Below are 15,156 nucleotides of genomic sequence, written 5' to 3' on the forward strand. Positions count from 1 at the left end.
ACTTTCTTGCACCACAAGCTTATTGATATTTGAGCCAAAATATCTTCTTATATTACAGCTAAGGGGACCGAAATTTGTGGCTTATAAGCAAGGGGAAGAAAGAGAAAAATTAGTGGCTAAGAATTGTCCAAGTGTTAGCCAAATTGTGGTCTTAATTAACTCTAACCTTCTTACTCCTTATAAGACAAAAATCAGCTTCATTTCTCTTCATTTTCTGCTGCTAAGAGCCGAGAGAGAGAGAGAGTAAGAACAAGAGAGGAAAAACAAAACTCTTCTCCATTTCTTCTTCAATCCACCAACAAAGTGAGAAAACAAACAAAAGAAACCGATTAATCTTGTCTTTGAGTGGTTAGTTAGTGTTTGGTGGTGAAAGTTTGGAAAAGGAAAGCTTGGGGCTGCTTTTAGAGACTTCTAACCAAGGTAAGAGAACTCATCTCTCTAAGTTTTGCTTTTGATTTTGTTAAATTAAGTTAGTAGTTTGATTATAGTGGTGGAATCATGGATGATTAGCATGATTTAGAGGTTTTCCCCAATTTATTTGATGAACTAGGGGTTCTGATTTTCTGCTCAATGTGATGTATGATGTGTAAATGTTGCAATTAAGGTTATATAAGGTTGTTTAGTGGTGATTAGAACCAGAAATTTGAGGAAATTACACTTAGAGCTAAAAATTCCAGATTTCTGGAAAATTTTCCAAGCATTCTGTCCGAAATTTTATCTATATGTTAGAGGCCGATTTGGCCTTTGGTCAAAAAAGGAAAGTTGTAGAGAATGGCATTTTATAGGTGCCTACAAAATTTCAGCTCAATCGGAGCAACGCAGAACATGAAAAGTCCAAAATACCCTTGCTGTTTTAAGAATTTCCCAGCAGTCCGTTTCTTCAGTTCAGTCCAGTTTATCACGATTTTTGATCAGGATCCATTCTGATTTAGCTCTGGGCCAAAACATAAAAGTTGTAGTTCTCTGAAGTAGCTTTAAAATGCCTCAAAGAAAACCTGATTCGGACTTGTGTACACTGAGTTAGGTCCGCTACAGCATAATGCGTTTAAACAGCCGATGAATTGGTTTCTGGTTTAGTAATCTGAGATTTTGACTAAGTTACATTAGGAAATGGACTAAGTGACCTTCATAAATGTTGTAGCTTTGTGTCTTAGATTCGAAACGGCATAGGTTTTGCCTTAATCCGATAAGCGTAGCCTCGGACAAGTTATTTCCGCTTGTATACGTCAAATCTGTCTTGTGCCACATTGAATTTCTGCACTTGTACTTGATGCGGTTCTTGTTGTTATGATATTGTGAGCCTATGGAACGGCTCTTGACATAAATTGCTGATATGTATGTTGTTGGGCTGTTGTTGAAGAAAAATAATGAAGCCTAAATGGCTGGAAAATTAGGTAAACACAAAGGGCATGCTGCCCAAATTTACGCTCGAGGACTATATAAATACACTTGCGACTTGGGTCGAGTTGATATGAATAGTACTTGAACCATCTAGGGTACTTGAGTCTTCTTGTTCGAGGTATATAAGTAAGGACTTGGCCGAACTTGTACCCTTGAGAAATGAAATAATGATTGCTCAAAGTACGTTTTCCCTTGTACTTTCGACTCGCATGACCATTTCAAGTATAAATGTTACAAAGTTTTATCATTTAAAAAGTGAGCGAGTATCTCACGAGTATTCTCCAAGTGAATTTCAATTTCTTGATTCTTATTGAACGAAACGTCTAAGTTTCGAACTCTAGTCATGTTTCAAAGTTCTCAAATTGAGTTTTATCGCAGATTTGGACTCCGAACTCGGAGTATAACCTGAAAGTGACCAGTAGCACTATATCTTTTGGGTGAGTGCTTTCAAATACCGAATTGAACTTGATACTTGAACTTGATACGTGACCAATCTGATTACATGTTATATACGTGAATTGTAAGGGCAAGAGTGTACTTTATCGCACTTGCCCTTACGTGATATACTTGTTTATTGTTGCAATTGACTTGATATACTTGTTTATGGTGCGCGCACTTCCTGGAATTCCAGAAACCCTGTGGCGAGTTACTCTAGTCGAGCCGGCAAGGGCTTGGTCGATTGGGTAACGAACCCTGGGTCTCTTGTATTGTCGAGTGGAGTGATATCTCCTCGACTAATCGGTATACTCGAGTATTACCACCCGTGTTTATTGAGGATTTTGGGCCCAGCTGGGGGTTTGAACGGTGGACGGAGAGTCGTGTAAGTGGTGTTCTACTGGATTGGTTACTTACTTGAAAGTTGACGGAGTGTCAACTACTACGGGATCAAGCTTCTGGTAATGCCATGGGAATTTGGCTCCTGAGAGTCATCCGTATCCTTATACTTTGGAGTGATTATTGTTTATTGGATTATTGTTTCTTTTGAAAAATTTTTACATTCGCCCATTTTAAGATTTCTACTTGACGTGTTACTGTTCACATTTATGAACACTTTATGCTCGTTACTTTGCTATATCGAAAACTCGTACTTATAAATAATGGTCAATTTGCTATTTGGAACCTCACTGGGCTTTTAGCTCATTCCACTCCATTTGTTTTCCTTTCAGGGGTACGAGCGAGGTGTGAGATATGTAAAGTCTAGCATAGACTAGCTGTTTGATTTTGACTTGTACTCACGCTATTTCTCGAATGGAACATGTTGTATTTGGATTGTATTCGTTTTGATCTAGTTTGGTGTATTGAGACTTCGTACTTCGATTTCTATTAATGTAAATTATAAGCTTGAATTGGGAATGTTATTTATGGTTCATGAATGTGTGTACGTGACTCGATTGAGATAGTGAGTGAGTCCTGGCGAGAGCTGGGCAGGCGGTCCGCCGAACCCTTTGGTACGCCTTAGGGGGAGGTGGGGTCGTCACAGATGGTATCAGAGCTCCTATCGAGCTCGTGCCGGGAGAAGGTTCTTGGACTGTGGGGATTGACTTGTTAAGTGTGGAACAATTGTCTATTGTTGGGGACCTTAGATATGTATGCTGGGTAGGAATCTCTAATATGGGTAATTTACTCTTGGGACCGGCCGGCTCGAGTTGTGAATTACCTTATTGTGGATTCTTGTACCTGAACACCCAGGAGTGTTTTCATGGATGAATCGAGTAATAGTTTGGCTAGGGTTCCTATAGAGGATGATGAGGTTGTAGTATATGTCGAGAAAGTCTCGCCAAAGACCGATTTCTTTCTTCTTCCCTTGGTTATGCTTCCTTGATGTCATTTTAAGATATTGCCCCGATTATGTTCTACCCTCCCGTCCGTCTCATTCGATTTTTCAACCAACCGGTATATGGTTAGATTATTACTTGTGTTTAGTTACTTACCCTGATCTGTTGATCTGCCTGACAGGCTATCACTTGAGTTCCAGTGAATCTGTGAGATGGCACAATTGGATGATATATATAAGGAAAATACCCAATGTTATTCGAAGTGCATGTATGAATTTCGAGGACGAAATTCTTTTAAGGAGGGGAGATTGTAACATCCCGAATATTAGGAGGTTGTTTGTGAAGAAAATATTAAAGTGTATTTCTTTGGGTTGATTTAAAACCTTATTTTGGTTTAAAAGACTAGAAACCCTAATATTGTAGCCAAAAACCCTAGTTTACTTGTGACTAACCGGTTTTCCTAAATGTCTCATATTTTAATTGAAACCCTAATTTTAATTACTGGAATTGGAAAATTCCTCACGTTTTCTTAAAAATTTCTTTTTATTTGAAGATTATCATTTATTAAAGCCCTACTATCCAATTATTCCATGATAAGTGTAAATAAACCTAGAAAGAAAGGTTTTACGCTTCGGTTTCAAGTTTGGAGCAAAATTAGGGTTTTCGCGATTTTTTCGCCGAATGAATTTTCGGTACAGAGTAAGGATTAAATTTGGAGATTAAAAGTGACTTTTAAGTGAAAAATAATATGTGAGTAGTAGCAGTAAAATAAGGTTAGTGAATGGGAAGTAAAAACCCTAGTACGTGAGTTTTTAAGAAAAACGGCGCGAACCGGCGGGTCCCGCGCACTACCGTTTGAACGCACCACTGGACCACCACTTTCTTGCACCACAAGCTTATTGATATTTGAGCCAAAATATCTTCTTATATTACAGCTAAGGGGACCGAAATTTGTGGCTTATAAGCAAGGGGAAGAAAGAGAAAAATTAGTGGCTAAGAATTGTCCAAGTGTTAGCCAAATTGTGGTCTTAATTAACTCTAACCTTCTTACTCCTTATAAGACAAAAATCAGCTTCATTTCTCTTCATTTTCTGCTGCTAAGAGCCGAGAGAGAGAGAGAGTAAGAACAAGAGAGGAAAAACAAAACTCTTCTCCATTTCTTCTTCAATCCACCAACAAAGTGAGAAAACAAACAAAAGAAACCGATTAATCTTGTCTTTGAGTGGTTAGTTAGTGTTTGGTGGTGAAAGTTTGGAAAAGGAAAGCTTGGGGCTGCTTTTAGAGACTTCTAACCAAGGTAAGAGAACTCATCTCTCTAAGTTTTGCTTTTGATTTTGTTAAATTAAGTTAGTAGTTTGATTATAGTGGTGGAATCATGGATGATTAGCATGATTTAGAGGTTTTCCCCAATTTATTTGATGAACTAGGGGTTCTGATTTTCTGCTCAATGTGATGTATGATGTGTAAATGTTGCAATTAAGGTTATATAAGGTTGTTTAGTGGTGATTAGAACCAGAAATTTGAGGAAATTACACTTAGAGCTAAAAATTCCAGATTTCTGGAAAATTTTCCAAGCATTCTGTCCGAAATTTTATCTATATGTTAGAGGCCGATTTGGCCTTTGGTCAAAAAAGGAAAGTTGTAGAGAATGGCATTTTATAGGTGCCTACAAAATTTCAGCTCAATCGGAGCAACGCAGAACATGAAAAGTCCAAAATACCCTTGCTGTTTTAAGAATTTCCCAGCAGTCCGTTTCTTCAGTTCAGTCCAGTTTATCACGATTTTTGATCAGGATCCATTCTGATTTAGCTCTGGGCCAAAACATAAAAGTTGTAGTGCTCTGAAGTAGCTTTAAAATGCCTCAAAGAAAACCTGATTCGGACTTGTGTACACTGAGTTAGGTCCGCTACAGCATAATGCGTTTAAACAGCCGATGAATTGGTTTCTGGTTTAGTAATCTGAGATTTTGACTAAGTTACATTAGGAAATGGACTAAGTGACCTTCATAAATGTTGTAGCTTTGTGTCTTAGATTCGAAACGGCATAGGTTTTACCTTAATCCGATAAGCGTAGCCTCGGACAAGTTATTTCCGCTTGTATACGTCAAATCTGTCTTGTGCCACATTGAATTTCTGCACTTGTACTTGATGCGGTTCTTGTTGTTATGATATTGTGAGCCTATGGAACGGCTCTTGACATAAATTGCTGATATGTATGTTGTTGGGCTGTTGTTGAAGAAAAATAATGAAGCCTAAATGGCTGGAAAATTAGGTAAACACAAAGGGCATGCTGCCCAAATTTACGCTCGAGGACTATATAAATACACTTGCGACTTGGGTCGAGTTGATATGAATAGTACTTGAACCATCTAGGGTACTTGAGTCTTCTTGTTCGAGGTATATAAGTAAGGACTTGGCCGAACTTGTACCCTTGAGAAATGAAATAATGATTGCTCAAAGTACGTTTTCCCTTGTACTTTCGACTCGCATGACCATTTCAAGTATAAATGTTACAAAGTTTTATCATTTAAAAAGTGAGCGAGTATCTCACGAGTATTCTCCAAGTGAATTTCAATTTCTTGATTCTTATTGAACGAAACGTCTAAGTTTCGAACTCTAGTCATGTTTCAAAGTTCTCAAATTGAGTTTTATCGCAGATTTGGACTCCGAACTCGGAGTATAACCTGAAAGTGACCAGTAGCACTATATCTTTTGGGTGAGTGCTTTCAAATACCGAATTGAACTTGATACTTGAACTTGATACGTGACCAATCTGATTACATGTTATATACGTGAATTGTAAGGGCAAGAGTGTACTTTATCGCACTTGCCCTTACGTGATATACTTGTTTATTGTTGCAATTGACTTGATATACTTGTTTATGGTGCGCGCACTTCCTGGAATTCCAGAAACCCTGTGGCGAGTTACTCTAGTCGAGCCGGCAAGGGCTTGGTCGATTGGGTAACGAACCCTGGGTCTCTTGTATTGTCGAGTGGAGTGATATCTCCTCGACTAATCGGTATACTCGAGTATTACCACCCGTGTTTATTGAGGATTTTGGGCCCAGCTGGGGGTTTGAACGGTGGACGGAGAGTCGTGTAAGTGGTGTTCTACTGGATTGGTTACTTACTTGAAAGTTGACGGAGTGTCAACTACTACGGGATCAAGCTTCTGGTAATGCCATGGGAATTTGGCTCCTGAGAGTCATCCGTATCCTTATACTTTGGAGTGATTATTGTTTATTGGATTATTGTTTCTTTTGAAAAATTTTTACATTCGCCCATTTTAAGATTTCTACTTGACGTGTTACTGTTCACATTTATGAACACTTTATGCTCGTTACTTTGCTATATCGAAAACTCGTACTTATAAATAATGGTCAATTTGCTATTTGGAACCTCACTGGGCTTTTAGCTCATTCCACTCCATTTGTTTTCCTTTCAGGGGTACGAGCGAGGTGTGAGATATGTAAAGTCTAGCATAGACTAGCTGTTTGATTTTGACTTGTACTCACGCTATTTCTCGAATGGAACATGTTGTATTTGGATTGTATTCGTTTTGATCTAGTTTGGTGTATTGAGACTTCGTACTTCGATTTCTATTAATGTAAATTATAAGCTTGAATTGGGAATGTTATTTATGGTTCATGAATGTGTGTACGTGACTCGATTGAGATAGTGAGTGAGTCCTGGCGAGAGCTGGGCAGGCGGTCCGCCGAACCCTTTGGTACGCCTTAGGGGGAGGTGGGGTCGTCACAGATGGTATCAGAGCTCCTATCGAGCTCGTGCCGGGAGAAGGTTCTTGGACTGTGGGGATTGACTTGTTAAGTGTGGAACAATTGTCTATTGTTGGGGACCTTAGATATGTATGCTGGGTAGGAATCTCTAATATGGGTAATTTACTCTTGGGACCGGCCGGCTCGAGTTGTGAATTACCTTATTGTGGATTCTTGTACCTGAACACCCAGGAGTGTTTTCATGGATGAATCGAGTAATAGTTTGGCTAGGGTTCCTATAGAGGATGATGAGGTTGTAGTATATGTCGAGAAAGTCTCGCCAAAGACCGATTTCTTTCTTCTTCCCTTGGTTATGCTTCCTTGATGTCATTTTAAGATATTGCCCCGATTATGTTCTACCCTCCCGTCCGTCTCATTCGATTTTTCAACCAACCGGTATATGGTTAGATTATTACTTGTGTTTAGTTACTTACCCTGATCTGTTGATCTGCCTGACAGGCTATCACTTGAGTTCCAGTGAATCTGTGAGATGGCACAATTGGATGATATATATAAGGAAAATACCCAATGTTATTCGAAGTGCATGTATGAATTTCGAGGACGAAATTCTTTTAAGGAGGGGAGATTGTAACATCCCGAATATTAGGAGGTTGTTTGTGAAGAAAATATTAAAGTGTATTTCTTTGGGTTGATTTAAAACCTTATTTTGGTTTAAAAGACTAGAAACCCTAATATTGTAGCCAAAAACCCTAGTTTACTTGTGACTAACCGGTTTTCCTAAATGTCTCATATTTTAATTGAAACCCTAATTTTAATTACTGGAATTGGAAAATTCCTCACGTTTTCTTAAAAATTTCTTTTTATTTGAAGATTATCATTTATTAAAGCCCTACTATCCAATTATTCCATGATAAGTGTAAATAAACCTAGAAAGAAAGGTTTTACGCTTCGGTTTCAAGTTTGGAGCAAAATTAGGGTTTTCGCGATTTTTTCGCCGAATGAATTTTCGGTACAGAGTAAGGATTAAATTTGGAGATTAAAAGTGACTTTTAAGTGAAAAATAATATGTGAGTAGTAGCAGTAAAATAAGGTTAGTGAATGGGAAGTAAAAACCCTAGTACGTGAGTTTTTAAGAAAAACGGCGCGAACCGGCGGGTCCCGCGCACTACCGTTTGAACGCACCACTGGACCACCACTTTCTTGCACCACAAGCTTATTGATATTTGAGCCAAAATATCTTCTTATATTACAGCTAAGGGGACCGAAATTTGTGGCTTATAAGCAAGGGGAAGAAAGAGAAAAATTAGTGGCTAAGAATTGTCCAAGTGTTAGCCAAATTGTGGTCTTAATTAACTCTAACCTTCTTACTCCTTATAAGACAAAAATCAGCTTCATTTCTCTTCATTTTCTGCTGCTAAGAGCCGAGAGAGAGAGAGAGTAAGAACAAGAGAGGAAAAACAAAACTCTTCTCCATTTCTTCTTCAATCCACCAACAAAGTGAGAAAACAAACAAAAGAAACCGATTAATCTTGTCTTTGAGTGGTTAGTTAGTGTTTGGTGGTGAAAGTTTGGAAAAGGAAAGCTTGGGGCTGCTTTTAGAGACTTCTAACCAAGGTAAGAGAACTCATCTCTCTAAGTTTTGCTTTTGATTTTGTTAAATTAAGTTAGTAGTTTGATTATAGTGGTGGAATCATGGATGATTAGCATGATTTAGAGGTTTTCCCCAATTTATTTGATGAACTAGGGGTTCTGATTTTCTGCTCAATGTGATGTATGATGTGTAAATGTTGCAATTAAGGTTATATAAGGTTGTTTAGTGGTGATTAGAACCAGAAATTTGAGGAAATTACACTTAGAGCTAAAAATTCCAGATTTCTGGAAAATTTTCCAAGCATTCTGTCCGAAATTTTATCTATATGTTAGAGGCCGATTTGGCCTTTGGTCAAAAAAGGAAAGTTGTAGAGAATGGCATTTTATAGGTGCCTACAAAATTTCAGCTCAATCGGAGCAACGCAGAACATGAAAAGTCCAAAATACCCTTGCTGTTTTAAGAATTTCCCAGCAGTCCGTTTCTTCAGTTCAGTCCAGTTTATCACGATTTTTGATCAGGATCCATTCTGATTTAGCTCTGGGCCAAAACATAAAAGTTGTAGTTCTCTGAAGTAGCTTTAAAATGCCTCAAAGAAAACCTGATTCGGACTTGTGTACACTGAGTTAGGTCCGCTACAGCATAATGCGTTTAAACAGCCGATGAATTGGTTTCTGGTTTAGTAATCTGAGATTTTGACTAAGTTACATTAGGAAATGGACTAAGTGACCTTCATAAATGTTGTAGCTTTGTGTCTTAGATTCGAAACGGCATAGGTTTTGCCTTAATCCGATAAGCGTAGCCTCGGACAAGTTATTTCCGCTTGTATACGTCAAATCTGTCTTGTGCCACATTGAATTTCTGCACTTGTACTTGATGCGGTTCTTGTTGTTATGATATTGTGAGCCTATGGAACGGCTCTTGACATAAATTGCTGATATGTATGTTGTTGGGCTGTTGTTGAAGAAAAATAATGAAGCCTAAATGGCTGGAAAATTAGGTAAACACAAAGGGCATGCTGCCCAAATTTACGCTCGAGGACTATATAAATACACTTGCGACTTGGGTCGAGTTGATATGAATAGTACTTGAACCATCTAGGGTACTTGAGTCTTCTTGTTCGAGGTATATAAGTAAGGACTTGGCCGAACTTGTACCCTTGAGAAATGAAATAATGATTGCTCAAAGTACGTTTTCCCTTGTACTTTCGACTCGCATGACCATTTCAAGTATAAATGTTACAAAGTTTTATCATTTAAAAAGTGAGCGAGTATCTCACGAGTATTCTCCAAGTGAATTTCAATTTCTTGATTCTTATTGAACGAAACGTCTAAGTTTCGAACTCTAGTCATGTTTCAAAGTTCTCAAATTGAGTTTTATCGCAGATTTGGACTCCGAACTCGGAGTATAACCTGAAAGTGACCAGTAGCACTATATCTTTTGGGTGAGTGCTTTCAAATACCGAATTGAACTTGATACTTGAACTTGATACGTGACCAATCTGATTACATGTTATATACGTGAATTGTAAGGGCAAGAGTGTACTTTATCGCACTTGCCCTTACGTGATATACTTGTTTATTGTTGCAATTGACTTGATATACTTGTTTATGGTGCGCGCACTTCCTGGAATTCCAGAAACCCTGTGGCGAGTTACTCTAGTCGAGCCGGCAAGGGCTTGGTCGATTGGGTAACGAACCCTGGGTCTCTTGTATTGTCGAGTGGAGTGATATCTCCTCGACTAATCGGTATACTCGAGTATTACCACCCGTGTTTATTGAGGATTTTGGGCCCAGCTGGGGGTTTGAACGGTGGACGGAGAGTCGTGTAAGTGGTGTTCTACTGGATTGGTTACTTACTTGAAAGTTGACGGAGTGTCAACTACTACGGGATCAAGCTTCTGGTAATGCCATGGGAATTTGGCTCCTGAGAGTCATCCGTATCCTTATACTTTGGAGTGATTATTGTTTATTGGATTATTGTTTCTTTTGAAAAATTTTTACATTCGCCCATTTTAAGATTTCTACTTGACGTGTTACTGTTCACATTTATGAACACTTTATGCTCGTTACTTTGCTATATCGAAAACTCGTACTTATAAATAATGGTCAATTTGCTATTTGGAACCTCACTGGGCTTTTAGCTCATTCCACTCCATTTGTTTTCCTTTCAGGGGTACGAGCGAGGTGTGAGATATGTAAAGTCTAGCATAGACTAGCTGTTTGATTTTGACTTGTACTCACGCTATTTCTCGAATGGAACATGTTGTATTTGGATTGTATTCGTTTTGATCTAGTTTGGTGTATTGAGACTTCGTACTTCGATTTCTATTAATGTAAATTATAAGCTTGAATTGGGAATGTTATTTATGGTTCATGAATGTGTGTACGTGACTCGATTGAGATAGTGAGTGAGTCCTGGCGAGAGCTGGGCAGGCGGTCCGCCGAACCCTTTGGTACGCCTTAGGGGGAGGTGGGGTCGTCACAGATGGTATCAGAGCTCCTATCGAGCTCGTGCCGGGAGAAGGTTCTTGGACTGTGGGGATTGACTTGTTAAGTGTGGAACAATTGTCTATTGTTGGGGACCTTAGATATGTATGCTGGGTAGGAATCTCTAATATGGGTAATTTACTCTTGGGACCGGCCGGCTCGAGTTGTGAATTACCTTATTGTGGATTCTTGTACCTGAACACCCAGGAGTGTTTTCATGGATGAATCGAGTAATAGTTTGGCTAGGGTTCCTATAGAGGATGATGAGGTTGTAGTATATGTCGAGAAAGTCTCGCCAAAGACCGATTTCTTTCTTCTTCCCTTGGTTATGCTTCCTTGATGTCATTTTAAGATATTGCCCCGATTATGTTCTACCCTCCCGTCCGTCTCATTCGATTTTTCAACCAACCGGTATATGGTTAGATTATTACTTGTGTTTAGTTACTTACCCTGATCTGTTGATCTGCCTGACAGGCTATCACTTGAGTTCCAGTGAATCTGTGAGATGGCACAATTGGATGATATATATAAGGAAAATACCCAATGTTATTCGAAGTGCATGTATGAATTTCGAGGACGAAATTCTTTTAAGGAGGGGAGATTGTAACATCCCGAATATTAGGAGGTTGTTTGTGAAGAAAATATTAAAGTGTATTTCTTTGGGTTGATTTAAAACCTTATTTTGGTTTAAAAGACTAGAAACCCTAATATTGTAGCCAAAAACCCTAGTTTACTTGTGACTAACCGGTTTTCCTAAATGTCTCATATTTTAATTGAAACCCTAATTTTAATTACTGGAATTGGAAAATTCCTCACGTTTTCTTAAAAATTTCTTTTTATTTGAAGATTATCATTTATTAAAGCCCTACTATCCAATTATTCCATGATAAGTGTAAATAAACCTAGAAAGAAAGGTTTTACGCTTCGGTTTCAAGTTTGGAGCAAAATTAGGGTTTTCGCGATTTTTTCGCCGAATGAATTTTCGGTACAGAGTAAGGATTAAATTTGGAGATTAAAAGTGACTTTTAAGTGAAAAATAATATGTGAGTAGTAGCAGTAAAATAAGGTTAGTGAATGGGAAGTAAAAACCCTAGTACGTGAGTTTTTAAGAAAAACGGCGCGAACCGGCGGGTCCCGCGCACTACCGTTTGAACGCACCACTGGACCACCACTTTCTTGCACCACAAGCTTATTGATATTTGAGCCAAAATGTCTTCTTATATTACAGCTAAGGGGACCGAAATTTGTGGCTTATAAGCAAGGGGAAGAAAGAGAAAAATTAGTGGCTAAGAATTGTCCAAGTGTTAGCCAAATTGTGGTCTTAATTAACTCTAACCTTCTTACTCCTTATAAGACAAAAATCAGCTTCATTTCTCTTCATTTTCTGCTGCTAAGAGCCGAGAGAGAGAGAGAGTAAGAACAAGAGAGGAAAAACAAAACTCTTCTCCATTTCTTCTTCAATCCACCAACAAAGTGAGAAAACAAACAAAAGAAACCGATTAATCTTGTCTTTGAGTGGTTAGTTAGTGTTTGGTGGTGAAAGTTTGGAAAAGGAAAGCTTGGGGCTGCTTTTAGAGACTTCTAACCAAGGTAAGAGAACTCATCTCTCTAAGTTTTGCTTTTGATTTTGTTAAATTAAGTTAGTAGTTTGATTATAGTGGTGGAATCATGGATGATTAGCATGATTTAGAGGTTTTCCCCAATTTATTTGATGAACTAGGGGTTCTGATTTTCTGCTCAATGTGATGTATGATGTGTAAATGTTGCAATTAAGGTTATATAAGGTTGTTTAGTGGTGATTAGAACCAGAAATTTGAGGAAATTACACTTAGAGCTAAAAATTCCAGATTTCTGGAAAATTTTCCAAGCATTCTGTCCGAAATTTTATCTATATGTTAGAGGCCGATTTGGCCTTTGGTCAAAAAAGGAAAGTTGTAGAGAATGGCATTTTATAGGTGCCTACAAAATTTCAGCTCAATCGGAGCAACGCAGAACATGAAAAGTCCAAAATACCCTTGCTGTTTTAAGAATTTCCCAGCAGTCCGTTTCTTCAGTTCAGTCCAGTTTATCACGATTTTTGATCAGGATCCATTCTGATTTAGCTCTGGGCCAAAACATAAAAGTTGTAGTGCTCTGAAGTAGCTTTAAAATGCCTCAAAGAAAACCTGATTCGGACTTGTGTACACTGAGTTAGGTCCGCTACAGCATAATGCGTTTAAACAGCCGATGAATTGGTTTCTGGTTTAGTAATCTGAGATTTTGACTAAGTTACATTAGGAAATGGACTAAGTGACCTTCATAAATGTTGTAGCTTTGTGTCTTAGATTCGAAACGGCATAGGTTTTGCCTTAATCCGATAAGCGTAGCCTCGGACAAGTTATTTCCGCTTGTATACGTCAAATCTGTCTTGTGCCACATTGAATTTCTGCACTTGTACTTGATGCGGTTCTTGTTGTTATGATATTGTGAGCCTATGGAACGGCTCTTGACATAAATTGCTGATATGTATGTTGTTGGGCTGTTGTTGAAGAAAAATAATGAAGCCTAAATGGCTGGAAAATTAGGTAAACACAAAGGGCATGCTGCCCAAATTTACGCTCGAGGACTATATAAATACACTTGCGACTTGGGTCGAGTTGATATGAATAGTACTTGAACCATCTAGGGTACTTGAGTCTTCTTGTTCGAGGTATATAAGTAAGGACTTGGCCGAACTTGTACCCTTGAGAAATGAAATAATGATTGCTCAAAGTACGTTTTCCCTTGTACTTTCGACTCGCATGACCATTTCAAGTATAAATGTTACAAAGTTTTATCATTTAAAAAGTGAGCGAGTATCTCACGAGTATTCTCCAAGTGAATTTCAATTTCTTGATTCTTATTGAACGAAACGTCTAAGTTTCGAACTCTAGTCATGTTTCAAAGTTCTCAAATTGAGTTTTATCGCAGATTTGGACTCCGAACTCGGAGTATAACCTGAAAGTGACCAGTAGCACTATATCTTTTGGGTGAGTGCTTTCAAATACCGAATTGAACTTGATACTTGAACTTGATACGTGACCAATCTGATTACATGTTATATACGTGAATTGTAAGGGCAAGAGTGTACTTTATCGCACTTGCCCTTACGTGATATACTTGTTTATTGTTGCAATTGACTTGATATACTTGTTTATGGTGCGCGCACTTCCTGGAATTCCAGAAACCCTGTGGCGAGTTACTCTAGTCGAGCCGGCAAGGGCTTGGTCGATTGGGTAACGAACCCTGGGTCTCTTGTATTGTCGAGTGGAGTGATATCTCCTCGACTAATCGGTATACTCGAGTATTACCACCCGTGTTTATTGAGGATTTTGGGCCCAGCTGGGGGTTTGAACGGTGGACGGAGAGTCGTGTAAGTGGTGTTCTACTGGATTGGTTACTTACTTGAAAGTTGACGGAGTGTCAACTACTACGGGATCAAGCTTCTGGTAATGCCATGGGAATTTGGCTCCTGAGAGTCATCCGTATCCTTATACTTTGGAGTGATTATTGTTTATTGGATTATTGTTTCTTTTGAAAAATTTTTACATTCGCCCATTTTAAGATTTCTACTTGACGTGTTACTGTTCACATTTATGAACACTTTATGCTCGTTACTTTGCTATATCGAAAACTCGTACTTATAAATAATGGTCAATTTGCTATTTGGAACCTCACTGGGCTTTTAGCTCATTCCACTCCATTTGTTTTCCTTTCAGGGGTACGAGCGAGGTGTGAGATATGTAAAGTCTAGCATAGACTAGCTGTTTGATTTTGACTTGTACTCACGCTATTTCTCGAATGGAACATGTTGTATTTGGATTGTATTCGTTTTGATCTAGTTTGGTGTATTGAGACTTCGTACTTCGATTTCTATTAATGTAAATTATAAGCTTGAATTGGGAATGTTATTTATGGTTCATGAATGTGTGTACGTGACTCGATTGAGATAGTGAGTGAGTCCTGGCGAGAGCTGGGCAGGCGGTCCGCCGAACCCTTTGGTACGCCTTAGGGGGAGGTGGGGTCGTCACATAACCCTTATCCCTAATTTCCCTATACATATATATACCCCTATGCACGATACATGACATTAGAATTGCATTTCATTCTAGAAATAGGATTAGGGTAGTGCATTTGCATGATTAGATT

At 38.5% G+C, this 15,156-nt stretch overlaps 4 long non-coding RNA genes across 4 annotated transcripts; all 4 read left to right on the forward strand.

Annotated features, from left to right (window-relative positions):
* Positions 1 to 270: 270 nt before the first annotated feature.
* LOC140014954 (uncharacterized) lies at positions 271 to 2,747 on the forward strand. The gene is made up of 3 exons (XR_011821708.1): positions 271 to 420; positions 1,780 to 1,838; positions 2,568 to 2,747. It is a non-coding gene; the product is annotated as an uncharacterized lncRNA (long non-coding RNA).
* A 1,576-nt stretch (positions 2,748 to 4,323) lies between these two features.
* Positions 4,324 to 6,800, forward strand: LOC140014956 (uncharacterized). Its single transcript, XR_011821711.1, has 3 exons — positions 4,324 to 4,473; positions 5,833 to 5,891; positions 6,621 to 6,800. It is a non-coding gene; the product is annotated as an uncharacterized lncRNA (long non-coding RNA).
* A 1,576-nt stretch (positions 6,801 to 8,376) lies between these two features.
* On the forward strand, positions 8,377 to 10,853 carry LOC140014955 (uncharacterized). Its single transcript, XR_011821710.1, has 3 exons — positions 8,377 to 8,526; positions 9,886 to 9,944; positions 10,674 to 10,853. It is a non-coding gene; the product is annotated as an uncharacterized lncRNA (long non-coding RNA).
* A 1,565-nt stretch (positions 10,854 to 12,418) lies between these two features.
* On the forward strand, positions 12,419 to 14,906 carry LOC140014961 (uncharacterized). Its single transcript, XR_011821713.1, has 3 exons — positions 12,419 to 12,579; positions 13,939 to 13,997; positions 14,727 to 14,906. It is a non-coding gene; the product is annotated as an uncharacterized lncRNA (long non-coding RNA).
* Positions 14,907 to 15,156: the final 250 nt, after the last annotated feature.

This window comes from Coffea arabica, chromosome 10e (assembly GCF_036785885.1).
Source record: "Coffea arabica cultivar ET-39 chromosome 10e, Coffea Arabica ET-39 HiFi, whole genome shotgun sequence".
In the NCBI taxonomy this organism is placed as follows: Eukaryota; Viridiplantae; Streptophyta; class Magnoliopsida; order Gentianales; family Rubiaceae; genus Coffea; species Coffea arabica.